Below are 18,383 nucleotides of genomic sequence, written 5' to 3'. Positions count from 1 at the left end.
GCCTCTGCACGGAGCAAGAGGACGATCAAGGACTGTCTCGACTTTTATTATATGCCCCTTCGTCGCCTTTCCGCAAGGAGGAAGGGGGGAAGCACCATGTTGCCCTCGGAGGGCGCCGAACATGGTGTCTCCAGTGAGTTGCTAACGGGTGATCCGAGTGGACGCCCGTGCCCCATTCGATAAGGGTCGGCTAGTGGCCCAGAGGCGCGCTCCAAAAGTACATGTAAGTGATTTGCCAGACCCGGACCCGTTCGATAGGGTCCGAGGGCTCGATGCCTCCCTCTGGTGGGATTCCGTTACAAAATCGCTCCTACTAGTCTCGGAAATGTCCTAGGGTACCTCGGGAGCGTAGCCCGAGCCTCGACCATGTAACGGACGTACCCAGAGTCATCCCTCACTCTGCGTGCTCTGGGGCGGCTATCGAACCCTTCCAAGGGGCCAGCCTTCGAACCCCTGATCAGTAATGGGCGCGGAGCCCAAGTGCTCTAGCACTACACCAAAATAGTAAACTTCCTAGAGCCTAAACCCTAGGAAGTTAGACCTAAACTCTAGGAAGTTAGCTAAACTCTCGGAAGTTAAGCCATCCCATCGAAAGTTTGGCTCTCGGAAATTTTTTGTCGGAAGTTAGCTTAACTTCCTAGAGCCCTCTAGGAAGTTAGCTAACTTCCTACAACCAAAGAAGCCTCTCGGAAGTTACTAGGTTCTCGGAAGTTAGTAGCTTCACGCCGTCAGCGCCGTCAGCTGATTAACTTCCTACGGCTGACTGTACCCCTAGGAAGTTAGTTGGCTAACTTCCTACGGCTGACTGTAGCCCTGTCGGGGACCATAATTAGGGGTACCCTCAAGACGCCTAATTCTCAGCTGGTAACCCCCATCAGCATAAAGCTGCAAAGGCCTGATGGGTCCGATTAAGTCAGGGATCAGTCCACACGAGTGACTCGATCACGCTTCGCCCGAGCCTAGCCTCGGCCAAGGGCAGCCGACCTCGAGAGACTTCCGTCTCGCCCGAGGCCCCCCTTTTTACGGCGGACACACCTCCGGCTCGCCCGAGGCCTTGGCTTCGCTTAGAAGCAACCCTGACTAAATCGCCGCGCCGACTGACCAGGTTGTAGGAGCATTTAACGCAAAGGTGGCCTGACACCTTTATCCTGACACGCGCCCCCCGGCAGAGCCGAAGTGACCGCCGTCACTCCACCGCTCCACTGACCAGTCTGACAGAAGGACAGCGCCACCTGCGCCACTCCGACTGCAGTGCCACTCGACAGAGTGAGTCTGACAGGCAGTCAGGCCTGGCCAAAGGCGCCATAGGAAACTCCGCTCCGCCTGACCCCAGGGCTCGGACTCGGGCTAAGACCCGGAAGACGGCGAACTCCGCTCCACCCGACCCCAGGGCTCGGACTCGGGCTAAGACCCGGAAGACGGCGAACTCCGCCCCGCCCGACCCCAGGGCTCGGACTCGGGCTAAGACCCGGAAGACAGCGAACTCCGCCCCGCCCGACCCCAGGGCTCGGACTCGGGCTAAGACCCGGAAGACGGCGAAACTCCACCTCGCCCGACCCCAGGGCTCGGACTCTGCCCTGGCCTCGGCCGAACGATCTCCGCCTCGCCCGACCCGGGGGCTCGGCCTCGGCCACGGAAGACAGACTTGACCCCGGCTTCGGAGGAGCCCCCACGTCGCCCAACCTAGGGCACAGGCCCGCCACATCAACAGGAAGCGCCATCATCATCCTACCCCGAGCCGACTCGGGTCACGGAGAACAAGACCGGCGTCCCATCTGGCTAGCTCCGCCAGATGGACAATGATGGCGCTCCGCAAGCTCTGTGACGACGGCGGCTCTCAGCTCTCTTACGGAAGCAAGGCGACGTCAGCAAGGACTCGACCGCTCCTACAGCTGTCCCTCCGCCAGGCTCCGTTGCTCCTCCGACAGCCACGACATCACGCCAGCAAGGTGCCAAGACCTCTCCGGCTGCCACATTGGCATGTACCTAGGGCGCTAGCTCTCTCTCCGCTAGACACGTAGCACTCTGCTACACCCCCCGTTGTACACCTGGACCCTCTCCTTACGACTATAAAAGGAAGGACCAAGGCCTTCTTAGAGAAGGTTGGCCGCGCGGGGACGAGGACGAGACAGGCGCTCTCTTGGGGCCGCTCGTTTCCCTCACCCGCGTGGACGCTTGTAACCCCCCTACTGCAAGCGCACCCGACCTGGGCGCGGGACGAACACGAAGGCCGCGGGATCTCCACCTCTCTCACGCCCGTCTCCGGCCACCTCGCCTCTCCCCCCTTCGCGCTCGCCCACACGCTCGACCCATCTGGGCTGGGGCACGCAGCACACTCACTCGTCGGCTTGGGGACCCCCCGGTCTCGAAACGCCGACAAGCCCCTAGGACGTTAGCTAGCTAACTTCCTACGACCCAATTGGCCTCTAGGAAGTTAATTTGACCAGCATTACAAATACTGTTTATTTTTATTTTATATTACACCACATTACACAACATAACAAATATATCAACAACTATATAGCACAATATATTTTCACATAAAACATCTCACACACAATCACATAACAATATTTAAATCCATAGTCTCATCAATTACATCACAAAAGTCTTATCCATAATCATAATAAGACACATCTCATCCAGTACTAATAAGAGACAATATCTCATACCAAACTTGCTGAGAGCATAGAGCTTATTGTTTTAGGGCCCAGATACGTAGTAACTAAAATGAAATAATTTATTCGAGACGCGAAACTCGCTATACAAGCATAGGAGGAAGCAACCTAAGCACAACATGGAATTAAATAGTGAGCCCAGAGTTAGAAACAGGAGCGAAAATCCGTCTACCTCCTAGATATGAATGAAGTATTACACTTGGTATTGAGCACATCAAACATCATCATCCACCGTATCTTGTTCCCCTGGCAAGTTTCTACTGGGGCAGGTTCGAAATCAGTCTTTTGAGGAACTGGTGCTCACGGCACTCTTCTTCCCACCATATTTCTGGCATCACAATTGGGGCAAATCATGAGAAATGAAACAATAGGCACTTCATAAAATACATAATATTATGTGTCAACTACACAAGCATTTCTTTAACGTCACAAAATACGGGTAAAATTGATCCATGGACCACATCTAATGGCGTTTAATAAAAGCAAACGTTAATAAACTGGAAGAGAAAAACAGTCTCTATGACAGTGTTATCAGGTCATCTGATTAATTGTGAATAGTTGTCCTAGTTGGCATCCTGGACCCAAATAGGGAATACGACTCAATTAGGCCTATTAGTTGTCTAGTCATCCAATTAGTCATCAACTAATCACGATTATTCAGACAAACAGAAGGAGAATGGAATTAGTTTTATGGTCATCTAATTAGTCATCAACTAATAACGATTAGTCAGACAATCAGGAGAATGGAATTTCTGGGCAGCTAAGGACACGGGCTGCATCTAGGATGGCTTCACTCAGGTTCATGTTTTTCAGCCCAATTTGCAACCTACATGAAACCACCATCCTATAGTTATCTTCATTCTTGATTTGTACTCTAGAACATCTAGTATATTTGGTATAATAGTTCTGATATATATAGGGTTGTTTGGTTTCACCCAACTAAAATTTAGTCTCTGTCACATCGAATGCTTGGATGATAATTTTGGTTATTAAATATAAGTTAATTATAATACTAATTATACATATGAAGACTAAAAGATGAGACAGATTTATTAAACCTAACTAAATTTATATTTAATGCTCATAATTAATATTCAAACAATGGATACCCACAGCAGTTACGTAGTCTGTCCCATGGCGACTAGGATTGACAAGACAACTTCGTAACTTTGGTCCGAGTGTTACTTAGACAATCAACTCCCATGATACCCATAGCAGTTGGCGTCAAACGCATGACCATTCAGTGAATAAACAAAAAACAATGAGTTTAGTGGTAGGTACTGACCTGCTTCCCGATACTGAAAGGCACATATTTGTATTTGATCATATGTATAATCTGGCGCTTCATTGTAAGGACAAAGAGAACAATCCATTAGCAGAGGAGTATAGGCCAGAAGACAGGAACGTCAAACACTGAGAAGAAAGTCATCACAAAAGCTATAACAAAAGCTTTTGTGATGGCATACCTGAAAGATAAGGAAATAGATGTTAGGGGATATATTGGAAATTATGTTGGTATTAATCTAGGTCAAAAGTTGACCCAGAGCCTGCTGTGTGTAGCACACACAAGATTCAGAATGCAAGACAGTGATCCCCCCTAGAATACAGTAAGCAATCTCCTGCCTCATAATTAAGTCGGTTTTCACTATTCGACAAGAATTCGAGATCAATGAAAAAAACATCATTACCAGCCCACTACACGTTTGCTATTGGACTTTGAGGGCCTATGCATTTCTGATTGTAGCAACCAGACACATGCATGGGACTGAACTAGATGAATTAATTCTGCGTTCCAATGGAAAAGCAATGAAGAATTCAGAACACTAGACCGATAATCTATCCAAGGAACAAAACAAGACAAACAAGATACAGCAGGCTGCCAAATTGAAGAACAGTTGGGTTATTGTTCGACCTGGTATGAAGTCGAGGGAATTAGACAAATTACTGACTAGTCAGCTGAGAAACAGTTGATTGACAACGGTTACACCTAAGAGACGAGCACTGCAAAATTATTGTTTGCAACTACTAAAATATTGCTGTAAAGGGTTGGACAAAAAAACAAAAATAAAGGAAGATAAAAGCACGGTTACTTTGGTCACAACTAGTAATAAAAGGTATTGTTGGCTCTGACCTTGTTGGGCGATCCTCCTAAATACAGGCTAGTAAAGTCACATGGAAGTTGCCTAGAGACCGCAAATTGCCAGATGCTCAAAGCCAGTACACAGACTCACACATAAATATTTGTGATGACAATAAGCAGATTAAATAGACTTGGGCAAAATAAACCATAGGTGGGAGCAAAAATAATACCAACATGATGATTTCTAGCAGAAATTATGTCTTTTGTGATGTTAGGGGCGCGGCGGGCGGGGCCGAGGGCGGGCGCTTCGGCGGGCGTGGCTGCCGGGGCCGGGGGCGCACGCTCTGGCGGGCGCGGCGGCCAGGGCCGAGGGCAGGCGCGGCCGGGGGCGGAAGCTCCGGCGGGCGCGGCGGGCTAGGTCGGGGGCGCGCGCTCCGGCGGATGGAGCCTCGGGCACGCTCTATGGTAGGTGGAAGAAACAGGAGAGAAAGGAAAGTGAGAGAAGATATGGTGAAACGGGAGAGACGAAAGTTAGAGAAGATAAGGTTGATTCGTGGGTTAAGATAAAAATATAACTTCCTACAGTAAAGCCGTAGGAAGTTACGTAACTTCCTAGAGGTTGTACATGTATTCTAGGAAGTTAATTGACTTCCTAGAGCAGGCCGTAGGAAGTTAGCTTTTCGTTTGACTGGTCAAAAGCTCAAAGCTAACTTCCTAGAGGAGGTCGTAGGAAGTTAGCATGGGCAGCTAACTTCCTAGAGGCGGCCGTAGAAAGTTAGCTTTTCGTTTGACTGGTCAAAAGCTGAAAGCTAACTTCCTAGAGGCGGCCGTAGGAAGTTAGCGGCTCGTTTTACCGCACCCGCAGATCAGCAACTGAAAGCTAACTTACTAGAGGCGGCCGTAGGAAGTTAGCGGCTCGCTTGACCACACACACGGATCAGCGTGTGAAAGTTAACTTCCTACAACTTTTATAAAATACCGTAGGAAGTTATGTTTATTTCCTAGAGCTACTAGTTGCCTCTTGGAAATTATTTATTTCCTACGGTTTGTTATAAAAGCTGTAGGAAGTTAAAAAACCGTAGGAAGTGTATGTTTTTGGTGTAGTGTAGGGCGGCTGTCGAACCCTTCCGGGGGGCCAGCCTTCGAACCCTTGATTAGTAATAGGCTCGGAGCCCGAGTGCTCTGGGGCGGCTGTCGAACCCTTCCGAGGGGCCAGCCTTCGAACCCCTTGTAACACCTCAGGTGTTACTTAGGGTTTTCACTTAAGACTACACAAGCCAAGCCCATCATCACATGTGGTTGAAATAGAGCAAAGCACACCAAACTTGGAACTCAAGGTCCTAAGCAAGTGCAACCCATCTTAGATATCATACCCTAACTTATCATGCACATCTAATGGGGAGATTTGCCCAAACCCTAATTCAAACCCCTTTGGACAAGTGGAGCACTATAAGTAAGTATGATCAAAAGGTTATGAAAACCCCATGATCATGACTTGGGCCATTTATAAAAGTTGTAGTACCCTTAATACCCTACAAATAATAGTAAGAAAGTGACCCCAAAAAGAATTCAGAAAAGCCCCAAAAGGTTCACCAAAGGGTTGAGCACAAAAGAAAAATCAGAATTTTTCTAAGTCCAAAACCAACCCTTGGCCAAAGATCACACATGTTCACCCTCATTCAAACTTCAAAACAATTTGACCCAATTGACAAAGTGGCGCCAAATTACCTCTAAAATACCCTGGAGAAAGTTGACCCCTACCCTAAGTCGTTTTACACGACTTGGCATAGCTTTTGTCCTGGTTTGGACAGCTATGACATAGGCAACTTCTCACCCCTCTATCTCCCTACCCCGACCGTATCTTGGCTTGGAACTCACATCAAAAAGGTAGGATATGGTGCAGGGAAGAGACCGTACACAGTGGTTTTGCCAAGATATGCATGCTAAGGTGCTCAAATCCGCCGTTGAACCATGGCAGAAGCAAGCTCCCACGTGTTCGACGCGGGCTGACACTCGGGGGCGCGCTCAGAGAACGCCCGTGCGCGAACCCCCGTGCGCCCGCGGCCGCTCGTGACCACGCCCGCGCCACGGCTATAAAGCCCGTCCCAGAGCTTGGCTGTCTTCCCCGTTGCATCCTTTGCCCCGCGCCAAACTCCACGGAGCTCGCCCATAGCTCCGGCGACCTCCCCGCGACCCGCCAGAGCTGCCCGAGGACAACCACCGTGGCCGAACCATCCCCTGTCCTCCTCCACTCGATCCAGGCCCCTAGGTAGCTTCCCTGGGAGGCCGTAAAGCTTGCCAAGGCTTAAACCGAGGACCCCCGCCACCGGAAAAGCGCAATCGTGCTCGCAGGAGTTCAGAACCCCGCCGGCGCACGTGGACCGGGTAAGTCTCTGCGCCATTTTCCGATTCACTGCACAGATAGCCTCTACGTCACCCCGTGGAGCTCACCGTACCGCCTAATCGAACTAGATCGCCGTGGTTAGGCCGGAGCTCTCACCGCCGACGTACTCACCCGCCTGCGCACGTGGACCGGCCGATTCTGGCCACCTCCGCCATCGAGCCGTACACCGCTGTGACCGCTAGGACCTCCCGGAGCCAACCCTGCCCCTGACCGGACCTCTCTCGCCGCCGGTAAGCCGCGGCGCCCTTTTCTTTTCCGCAGGTACTGTTTAAACCTGGGGAGGGACCGCGGGGGAGAAGAAGAAAAGGCTAGGGGGTTTTGTGCATTGTCAGTGACTCGGGGGAATAGTAGCGCAGGGGTATAACTGAGAGGATTAGTTTAGAAAGAACCCAGGGTCTCCGGTGCAAAGTGGTTTTTCCAGGAAACCTTTTTATTAATCTGATTTAAATTCAAATAGAACTTGAATAATTCATATCTTCTGTTTTGTTCACCCAAATCGAGTCAAACTAATTTTGCCAGATCTTAAATAATGTAAACTACTTAAGAAAAATATAAAACCCCTAAGTGTTACATAAAACTTTAAGGTTTTGATTTAAATAATTAACTGGTCAAAAGCTAAAAGAAATAGGGAAAAATAGCTACACTATTTGACTGAGGTTAGGAAAATTTAGAGAAGTACTTAATCACCTACTAACCTGTTTAAAAATGATAAACCCCTCTGTATACCCCATTAAGGTAGAGTTTGCCATTTAAATCACCTTGTGCTTAAAGTTAAAGAAAATAGAAAAGGTAATTTAAATAAAGAACCAGGGGGCACCTACATTTTTGTTAGTTTACTTATTCAGTATAGTTCACCAGAAAAATTTATTATACCCTTGTTTAGTGCAAAATAAATGGGATGCCTTTTATTTTAGGAAAACAAGGAAACCTTAGAAAAACCATAGAAAAATAACCCCAAGGATAAAACACCCCAAACCTTGGGATAGCTAATGTTTTGTTATTAAGAACATAGGAAAAATATGAAATCTGTTGTTTGACATTTTTCAAATAACAAGATAGTTGTAAGTGCCTTTTTGACATTAAACTTTAGAAAATCACAACTAAATAACCACTAATTATCCTTCTGTGATTTTTGGCACAGAAGCATGTTATTACTGTTAGATACCAGCAAAAATGACCTTTAGGACAGAACCCACCCTAGTTAAGAGTTGTAGTGCAAAGTGACCCCTTTGCCCCAACTTTTGTTCTTTTTGTCCAGGGCATACTCTATTTATTCTGGACCTCAAATTCATAGGACAGACTACAGTGACCAATAGTAACCCACTGTAATTTTTACAATTTTTTGGAAAAAGTTAAACCACTGTTGTAGTTCAAACCCACCCTAGAATTCATAGATAGAAAAAAGGGGAAAATTAATAGTGGAAATTAGTGTCACCCTGACCCAACTAGCGAAACCCTTTTAAATTGCCCACTGAAATATATAAGGGAAATACAAATCCACTATGCTTATCCTTAACAAAACCCAAACCCAGAGTGATAAGCATAAACCACTAAAAGCCACGTATGACCAAGAAACCCTAAGTTACTAACTAACTTAGTTTTTCTTCCATTAGCATAATGTTTGTAAATCCTGCATAATCATGACATACATATTCCTATTCATTGCATTCGATAGACTACAACCCCGCCTACGGAGAGTACATCCTCGTGCCGGAGCAAGGAGCTGCTCAGGAGGTAGCCCCGGATCCAGCACCAGAGCCTGCACCAGAGGATCTGCCTGCCCAGCTTTGGAAGGCAAGCCCCGGTTTTATGCATAACCGTTATATATACTATTTTACTGCACTTAATGTTTGTAGGCTTGTACTGTGCACTTAAGTGTAGGAGTTGTTTGAAACCCTAGTTGCATGATCTCATGAATCCTTTTGTGATGGATACTAGTATGCTAGGTCGAGTAGCTGCTTTACTAATTTAGGGATCTTGGTAGAAGTCGAGTGATTTTTCTAGCACTCGCGCGAGGTCAGGAATTTGTTGTACTCACTTTCATATCATAACGAGGTTGGTTTGTAGGCAACAATCCATGGGGATTGGTTGTCTACGGGATAAAAATTTGAATAAGGATTATGGTGTGGTACCGTGAGTCAAGCGTTTGAACGTACTAAACATATGCCGAGAAATATGGTAAATCGGTAAGCCTAGTACGTGATTGAACCTGGCAGCAGATTGCCCTCCTCACGCGACCTGAGACATGGTCTCCCATTCCGGTTATGGTGGGTACCAGTGCGGTCACTGCACGACGATAGTCGGGGTCAGTGAGGCATTGTACGCCAAGGCGGTGAGCCCATCTCTGCTGACGGGGAATCGATGGAGACGGTTGATGTGTGTGGGGATGGAGTGCCTCGCCACGTCGTGTGTTTAGGTTTACCTTGCAAGGATAAAAACTCGATTCGAATCGTCTGCCTCTCGCAGCTAATGAGACTGCTTGATCCATGCTGCTACATTGAGTAACAAGTGAAAATGTGATGAGGTGACAAAAGATGTTGATTGCTAAATTTGCTTGCTACCATGAATGAGTAGATAGTACATATTTAGTCTTAAGAGAGTCACACTAAAACTTGACAAAGCTAAAACTTGATTTATGAACTCAGCTAGTGCTTTTGGCAACCAAACCCCACAGCCAAACAGCTGCATGTCTAGAGGTAGAGGAGTAGACTCCTCACACCGGGTAAGTCTAGCTGAGTATTAGTATACTCAGCCTTGCTTGTGGCATAATTTTTTACAGGTTCTTTGGAGGACATGGTTGCTGCAGTGACTTGGCCGTCCATCTTTCCACCGGGTTGGACTGTCGAGTGGGACCCCGCCTCGGCTGAGGAGGAGCATGATGAGTGATGGGACAGGCTTCCCCATCTCTCTATTTATTTATCGTTAGTTTTATTCCGCTGCATTTCGAACAATGATGACTTCTTTTGCAAAAACTCCGATGATGATGTAATAAATTTAATACTCCTTAATGTATGGTTTTATGCTTTATTGTATTTGCTCTGTGACTCACCATCGAGTGAGACTGTGGTACTTGATCCTGTCAGTGGCCTCGTCGGACTAGATCCGAGGGATTGACGGGTTATTCCCATTTAAGTGTGGTCTAGCCTCTAAGGCGGGACTTAGGCACTTAAGTTGGAATAATTCGGGCAGTTCTGCCATAGCTGGTATCGGAGCTTGTACCACCACAGAGGAATCAATAAACTATAATTACCATCCTTTTCCAAAGTAAAACTTGATAGAAACAAATGTTGGATAGATCGTAGGACGATCAGGATAGACCTAGGATGTGAAGCCTTAGGAGGATAGAGGGGTATCTAGGTGGCTAATTGAGTAAGCCCTACAGGCTACTATAAGGGATGGGAGTTCATCCCTATTCTCTCTAAGTTGATGTGAGGTCGTTTAGGGCGAGCATGCATGCATCATTAATTAAACAAATGGATAATTGGGTAAAAACTTTGATACAAATGATGACCAAATAAGTACCCCCAGTACCGCTGCCATGGTTATAGAGAGGCTGAGTTGTGATTCCTTTTTCTTTTTATATTTCTTTTTCTTTTACTTACGCTTAACCGTACAAAGATGACTTCTCACGAATCCTCGGACGAAGGGAATGCACAGTCCCACACTGACGGGCTTGCACGAGAGGGTTTTCCCCCGTATTTTGTGGGAGGTACTTCAGGGAGCTGGTTACACGACGCCTCCTCAGTACGCGGTGCAGCAGTTCGAGAAGCACCGAGTGCCCCGCTGTAGGGTGAGGATGACCCTGGAGCCTCATCCCCTGCAGCCAGGCTGGCGTTCGCTGGACTCTGTGTCCTTTGGATACCGGGCTGAGGATACGATCGAGGCGATTGCTCTTCACGGACTGACCACCTTCTGCGGATTCCACCCCTTGGAGCTGTCCACTCACCCCATTGGCTTGTTCCCCGCTGAGAAGGAGGACGACCCAATGTGGAAGGACCGAGTGGAGCATGCCAAGGACATCTGGTCTATATACCCAGGTCAGACTTCTCACTTGACGGTGCGGTGCATGAATGCCCTGTATCGTCTGCAAGTGATGCGTGGAGAGGCAATGTCCCATCTGATGGCATTGTTGGAGGCGACAAAGATCACTTTGGATGACAGAGAGGAGCTTGTGGTTGACTTGTCCACTGAGATGGTGGAAAAGGACTTACAGGTGGAGCAACTGTCAAATGAGATCCAAGAGCTTGAGGAACTGGTGGGAACAAGGGAGAACACCATTGAGGTTCTCGAGGATCAGTTAATTAACACCCAGCAGCAGCTTGCCGAGGCTAACGAGCACCTGGATATGCATCACCAGGAGATCCAGGACATGGAGGCCAACGAGGATGTCGACATCGAGGGAGGAGAGGAGCCTGCCTCCAGCTTGGACACTGCGGGCTCAGGGAGACCACCTTCCCCCGAGTCGAGTGTTGCCTCGTTTGCTCACTAGGTCGCAGGGATAGAGTTAGAAGTCGGTGATGGTAGAACTCCTCGAAGCTAGCTTAGCTTTTGCACCCTTGGGGTACTAGGCTAGATAGAGTTGAGTCTTTGGGGCTATTGATGTAATCGCGATAAACTCTTTTGGAATCATGGTTGATGAATGACGTCAGTCTTAGTTTAAGAAGAAAAGTTTATGCCATGTGGAATCTTTTATGATTGTGCAAGAATATATTGGTTTTGCCTTTTGCCTCTTTCACCGCAATTGAACCTTGAACCTCAAAGTTGTGATATTGAAAATATATGTGATTTTTCAGATGGCCGGGAGAGCGCGTCGTGGTCAAAATGAGCGCGTTCCTCCACCGCCGCCACCGCCTCCTACTCTGTAGGAGCTGATGGCTCAGCAGAATGAGATCTTGAGACAGCTAGCTCAGCGTCAGCCACCACCTCACCACTATTGTGGTGGTGATCATCAGCGTCACCCCACGGCAGCCACCTACCAGGAGTTCCTCAATACCCAGCCACCATTGTTCACCAGGGCAGAGGACCCACTTGATGCGGATGTATGGTTGAGAGTAGTGGAATCCAAATTCCCGCTACTCCATGGAGTTTGCTCAGAGGTCACTAAGGTCAGGTTCGCCACCCAGCAGCTTCGCGGACCCGCGCGTACATGGTGGGACCATTTTCTTGCTATGCAGCCAGAGGACCGAGAGGTGGAGTGGAGAGAGTTCAAAGCAGCTTTCAGGGGGCACCATATACCAGCAGGCATTATGGACCGAAAGCTCAACGAATTTCTGGCACTCACTCAGGGAAACCGTACGGCGTTACAGTATGCTCAGGCCTTCAATGACCTGTGCCAGTATGCCGGATATCACGCAGACACGGACGAGAAGAAAAGGGACAGGTTCAGAAGGGGGCTCAGCACTAAGCTCCGTGACCATCTCAACACAGTCAGGGCCAACAGCTATAACGAGTTAGTCAACATGGCCATCTCCCAGGAGGATTGTATCACAGCTCGTCAGGCAGAGAAGAAGAGGAAGACCACTGTGGCGGGACCTTCAGCTCAGCCACAGCGCTTCAGGATCGTGTCTGACACTCAGAACAGAGGACCTCAGCAGCAGCAAGGGCGATGGGTGATCCGACCACAGCAGCAGCAGCAGCAGGCACCCAACCGCACCCAGTTTCCGGCTCAGAGGAACAATCAGCAGCAGCAGCAATATCGTCAGGCAAATGACCACAGGTGTTTCACTTGTGGCAACACCGGACATTATGCCAAGAATTGCCCCAGAAACCAGCAGAGGCAAGGACAGAATGTTAATCAGAATCAAGGCAAGAGACAGAAAGTGGAAGTGAGGCAAGGCAGGCTGAACTTCACCACCATGGCTGACATTCCCGAGGGAGCACCCGTCATGACTGGTATCTTTTCAGTTTTGAATTATCCTGCTATTATTCTTTTTGATTCTGGTGCATCACACAGTTTTATCAGTGCCAAATTTAGTGCCAAGTGCCAATTACCTTTTCACCACACCGGTGGGGGTATTACAATTTCAACACCAGGAGGCAGGGTTGCCACCTATCAAATCAATAGGCAAGTGTCTATAAAGTTGGGTAGTCTTGTGATTAGAACCACCCTTCTCATTTTAGGATTGGATAGCGTGGACATCATATTGGGAACTAATTGGTTATCTAGGCATCAGGCAGTATTGGATATTGCAGCAAGGGCCATTGAGATTCACTCCCCTGCTTATGGCGAGACTACTTTATATTTGCCTGATCAGGGTTGTACCCATTCTTGTGCATTCACTCTGATAGAGTCACCGGTTGAAGGAATCCCAGTAGTCTGTGACTACCCAGATGTTTTTCCGGATGAATTGCCAGGGATGCCACCTGATAGAGACATTGAGTTCGCAATTGAATTGCAACCCGGAACTGCTCCTATATCCAAGAGACCCTATAGGATGCCTCCAGCAGAATTGGCAGAATTGAAGAAGCAACTGCAAGAGTTGTTGGATAAGGGGTTCATTCGCCCAAGTACTTCACCTTGGGGATGCCCAGCCTTGTTTGTAAAGAAGAAGGATGCAAGTCTGAGAATGTGTGTCAACTACCGCCCTCTCAATGCGGTGACCATCAAGAACAAATACCCACTGCCCCGCATTGATGTTTTGTTTGATCAGTTGGTGGGAGCCAAAGTGTTCTCCAAGATAGACCTTCGCTCGGGCTACCATCAGATCAAGATCCGTGCCAGCGACATTCCAAAAACGACTTTCTCTACCAGATACGGTCTCTATGAATTCTTAGTGATGTCTTTTGGGCTGACCAATGCCCCGGCTTATTTCATGTACTTGATGAACTCACTATTCATGCTAGAGCTGGACAAATTTGTAGTGGTTTTCATTGATGATATCCTGGTCTATTCCAAGAATGAAGACGAGCATACTGAGCATCTGCACATCGTGCTTCAGCGACTGCGCGATCATCGTCTTTATGCTAAGTTGTCTAAATGTGAATTCTAGCTAAGGGAAATTAAATTCTTGGGTCACACAATTTCTCAGGATGGGATATCAGTTGATCCTGAGAAGGTACAAGAAGTAATGGATTGGAAACCTCCTACCACAGTGCGGCAGATTCGGAGTTTTCTGGGATTGGCAGGGTATTATCGACGATTTATTCCGGATTTCTCCCGAATTGCCAAGCCAATGACTGAACTGTTGAAGAAGGGAGTCAAGTATAATTAGAGCCAGAAGTGTGAAGATGCCTTTCATACACTGAGACAGCATTTGACAACAGCCCCAGTGCTAGCTCAACCTGATAACACCAAGCCCTTTGAAGTTTATTGCGATGCTTCCGGTACTGGATTGGGATGTGTCTTAATGCAAGATAACAGAGTAATTGCTTATGCCTCCTGAGCACTTAGACCCCATGAGCAGAACTACCCTACCCATGATTTGGAGTTAGCAGTTGTGGTTCATGCTCTCAAGGTTTGGAGACATTATTTGATGGGAGCTCACTGTAACATTTACATTGATCATAAGAGTCTCAAATACATCTTCACTCAGGCAGATCTTAATATGAGGCAGGGAAGATGGTTAGAGCTAATCAAGGACTCTGATTTGGAGGTGCATTACCATCCTGGCAAAGCCAATGTTGTGGCAGATGCCTTGAGCAGGAAGGCCCAGTGCAATTGTATGAGCATGGATGCAAGAGTCACCACCCTGTGTGATGAGTTGTGCAAGTTGAACCTAGAAGTTGTTTCTTCAGGTGCCTTGAATTATATCTCGGTGGAGCCCACATTACAAGAGCAAATAGTCAGGGCACAGATTGAAGACAAGGGTGTTCAGGTCATTAAGGAAATGATCAAGCAGAAAGCAGAAAAATACAAATGCTTCCGGCAGGACAACAGAGGAATCCTATGGTTTGGAGATCGATTGGTTGTTCCCAAGGACCTTGAGCTCAGAAAGAAGATATTGGATGAAGCTCACCTTTCAAAATTCTCCATGCACCCCGGCAGTAATAAGATGTATCATGATCTCAGATCCTTATACTGGTGGACCAGAATGAAGAGGGAAATTGCTAAGTACATATCCGAATGTGACACCTGCCAGAGAATCAAGGCCAGTCATTTGAAGGCAGCAGGCCCCTAGCAACCCCTTCTCATACCATCTTGGAAATGGGAGGACATTTGTATGGATTTTATCGTGGGATTGCCCAATACCTCCCGGCACCATGATTCCATTTGGGTCATTGTGGACAGATTGACCAAGTCAGCTCATTTCTTGCCGGTACACACCACCCACCAGACGAAAAAGTGTGCAGAAATCTACATTGACCAGATAATTCGTTTGCATGGAATACCAAGGACTATAGTATCGGACAGAGGAGCACCCTTCGTGGCACGATTTTGGGAGCAATTACAGGAATCACTTGGAACCCATGTAATACGAAGCTCAGCATACCATCCTCAAACAGATGGCCAGACAGAAAGGGTAAATCAGATTTTGGAAGACATGTTGAGGGCATGTGTGCTACACTATGGAAAGGATTGGGACAAGTGTCTTCCTTTGGCAGAGTTTTCTTATAATAACAGCTACCAGTCTAGTCTAAAAATGGCGCCTTTTGAAGCCTTGTATGGGAGAAGGTGTAGGACCCCGCTGAATTGGTCTCAAGCAGGAGAGAGGGAAATTTTTGGGCCAGATTTGGTACTTGAAGCAGAGGAAAAGGTCAGAGTTATTAAGAGGAACCTAGAAGCTGCTCAGGCCAGGCAAAAGAGCTATCATGACAAGAGGCGGAAACCTCTACAGTTTGAAGTGGGGGATCATGTTTATCTTAAGGTGTCACCCACCAAAGGTGTTCAGAGATTTGGAATCAAGGGCAAGTTAGCTCCTCGCTACATTGGGCCCTACGAGATCAAGGAAACTTGTGGACCAGTAGCATATCAATTGAAGTTGCCACCACACATGTCAGCTGTTCATGATGTGTTCCATGTATCTCAGCTGCGGAAATGTGTCCGCTTACCCACCGAAGTACTACCTGAACCCGAGATTGAGATAGAACCAGACTTGTCCTATCAAGAGCATCCCGTCAAGGTATTGGATCAGAAAGAGAGATCAACGCGGGCAAGGTCGATCAGAATGTATAAGGTTCAGTGGAGTCACCATTTAGTAGAAGAAGCTACATGGGAGACTGAGGATTTTCTACGCTCTCGCTTCCCTGACTTTCTGCCCAAAGGAGTCGGTACGTAACCCAAAACCCCACCCCCACCTGCCCTTTGAATTCAAATATAAGAAAAACCTAGATACTAAAGGTGTTGTAAGCTTTAGAAATGACTCGAAAATGCTTCCTTCTGAAGTCGCAAAGAGAATGACATTCGAAGAGCAGTTAACTAGAGAGACTTAAGCAAAGGAAGGAGCAACACACCAGCACACCTTCTTGGCACCCCTCCAAAAGACTCTCCCTAAAATCTCGGGATGAGATTCCTTTAAGGGGGGAGGGTTGTAACACCTCAGGTGTTACTTAGGGTTTTCACTTAAGACTACACAAGCCAAGCCCATCATCACATGTGGTTGAAATAGAGCAAAGCACACCAAACTTGGAACTCAAGGTCCTAAGCAAGTGCAACCCATCTTAGATATCATACCCTAACTTATCATGCACATCTAATGGGGAGATTTGCCCAAACCCTAATTCAAACCCCTTTGGACAAGTGGAGCACTATAAGTAAGTATGACCAAAAGGTTATGAAAACCCCATGATCATGACTTGGGCCATTTATAAAAGTTGTAGTACCCTTAATACCCTACAAATAATAGTAAGAAAATGATCCCAAAAAGAATTCAGAAAAGCCCCAAAAGGTTCACCAAAGGGTTGAGCACAAAAGAAAAATCAGAATTTTTCTAAGTCCAAAACCAACCCTTGGCCAAAGATCACACATGTTCACCCTCATTCAAACTTCAAAACAATTTGACCCAATTGACAAAGTGGCGCCAAATTACCTCTAAAATACCCTAGAGAAAGTTGACCCCTACCCTAAGTCGTTTGACACGACTTGGCATAGCTTTTGTCCTGGTTTGGACAGCTATGACATAGGCAACTTCTCACCCCTCTATCTCCCTACCCCGAACGTATCTTGGCTTGGAACTCACATAAAAAAGGTAGGATATGGTGCAGGGAAGAGACCGTACACAGTGGTTTTGCCAAGATATGCACGCTAAGGTGCTCAAATCCGCCGTTGAACCATGGCAGAAGCAAGCTCCCACGTGTTCGACACGGGCTGACACTCGGGGGCGCGCTCAGAGCACGCCCGTGCGCGAACCCCCACGCGCCCGCGGCCGCTCGTGACCACGCCCGCGCCACGGCTATAAACCCGTCCCAGAGCTCGGCTGTCTTCCCCGTTGCATCCTTTGCCCCACGCCAAACTCCCCGGAGCTCACCCATAGCTCCGGCGACCTCTCCGCGACCCGCCAGAGCTACCCGAGGACAACCACCGTGGCCGAACCATCCCCTGTCCTCCTTCGCTCGATCCAGGCCCCTAGGTAGCTTCCCTGGGAGACCGTAAAGCTTGCCAAGGCTTAAACCGAGGACCCCCGCCACCGGAAAAGCGCAATCGTGCTCGTCGGAGTTCAGAACCCCGCCGGCGCACGTGGACCGGGTAAGTCTCTGCGCCATTTTCCGATTCACTGCACAGATAGCCTCTACGTCACCCCGTGGAGCTCACCGTACCGCCTAATCGAACTAGATCGCTGTGGTTAGGCCGGAGCTCTCACCGCCGACGTACTCACCCGCCTGCGCACGTGGACCGGCCGATTCCGGCCACCTCCGCCATCGAGCCGTACACCGCTGTGACCGCCAGGACCTCCCGGAGCCAACCCCGCCCCTCACCGGACCTCTCTCGCCGCCGGTAAGCCGCGCTGCCATTTTCTTTTCCGCGGGCACTGTTTAAACCTGGGGAGGGACCGCGGGGGAGAAAAAGAAAAGGCTAGGGGGTTTTGTGCATTGTAAGTGACTCGGGGGAATAGTAGCGCAGGGGTATAACTGAGAGGATTAGTTTAGAAAGAACCCAGGGTCTCCGGTGCAAAGTGGTTTTTCCAGGAAACCTTTTTATTAATCTGATTTAAATTCAAACAGAACTTGAATAATTCATATCTTCTGTTTTGTTCACCCAAATCGAGTCAAACCAATTTTGCTAGATCTTAAATAATGTAAACTACTTAAGAAAAATATAAAACCCCTAAGTGTTACAGAAAACTTT

Source organism: Zea mays, chromosome 5, assembly GCF_902167145.1.
Source record: "Zea mays cultivar B73 chromosome 5, Zm-B73-REFERENCE-NAM-5.0, whole genome shotgun sequence".
In the NCBI taxonomy this organism is placed as follows: domain Eukaryota; kingdom Viridiplantae; phylum Streptophyta; class Magnoliopsida; order Poales; family Poaceae; genus Zea; species Zea mays.
This window is presented reverse-complemented; position numbering follows the sequence as displayed.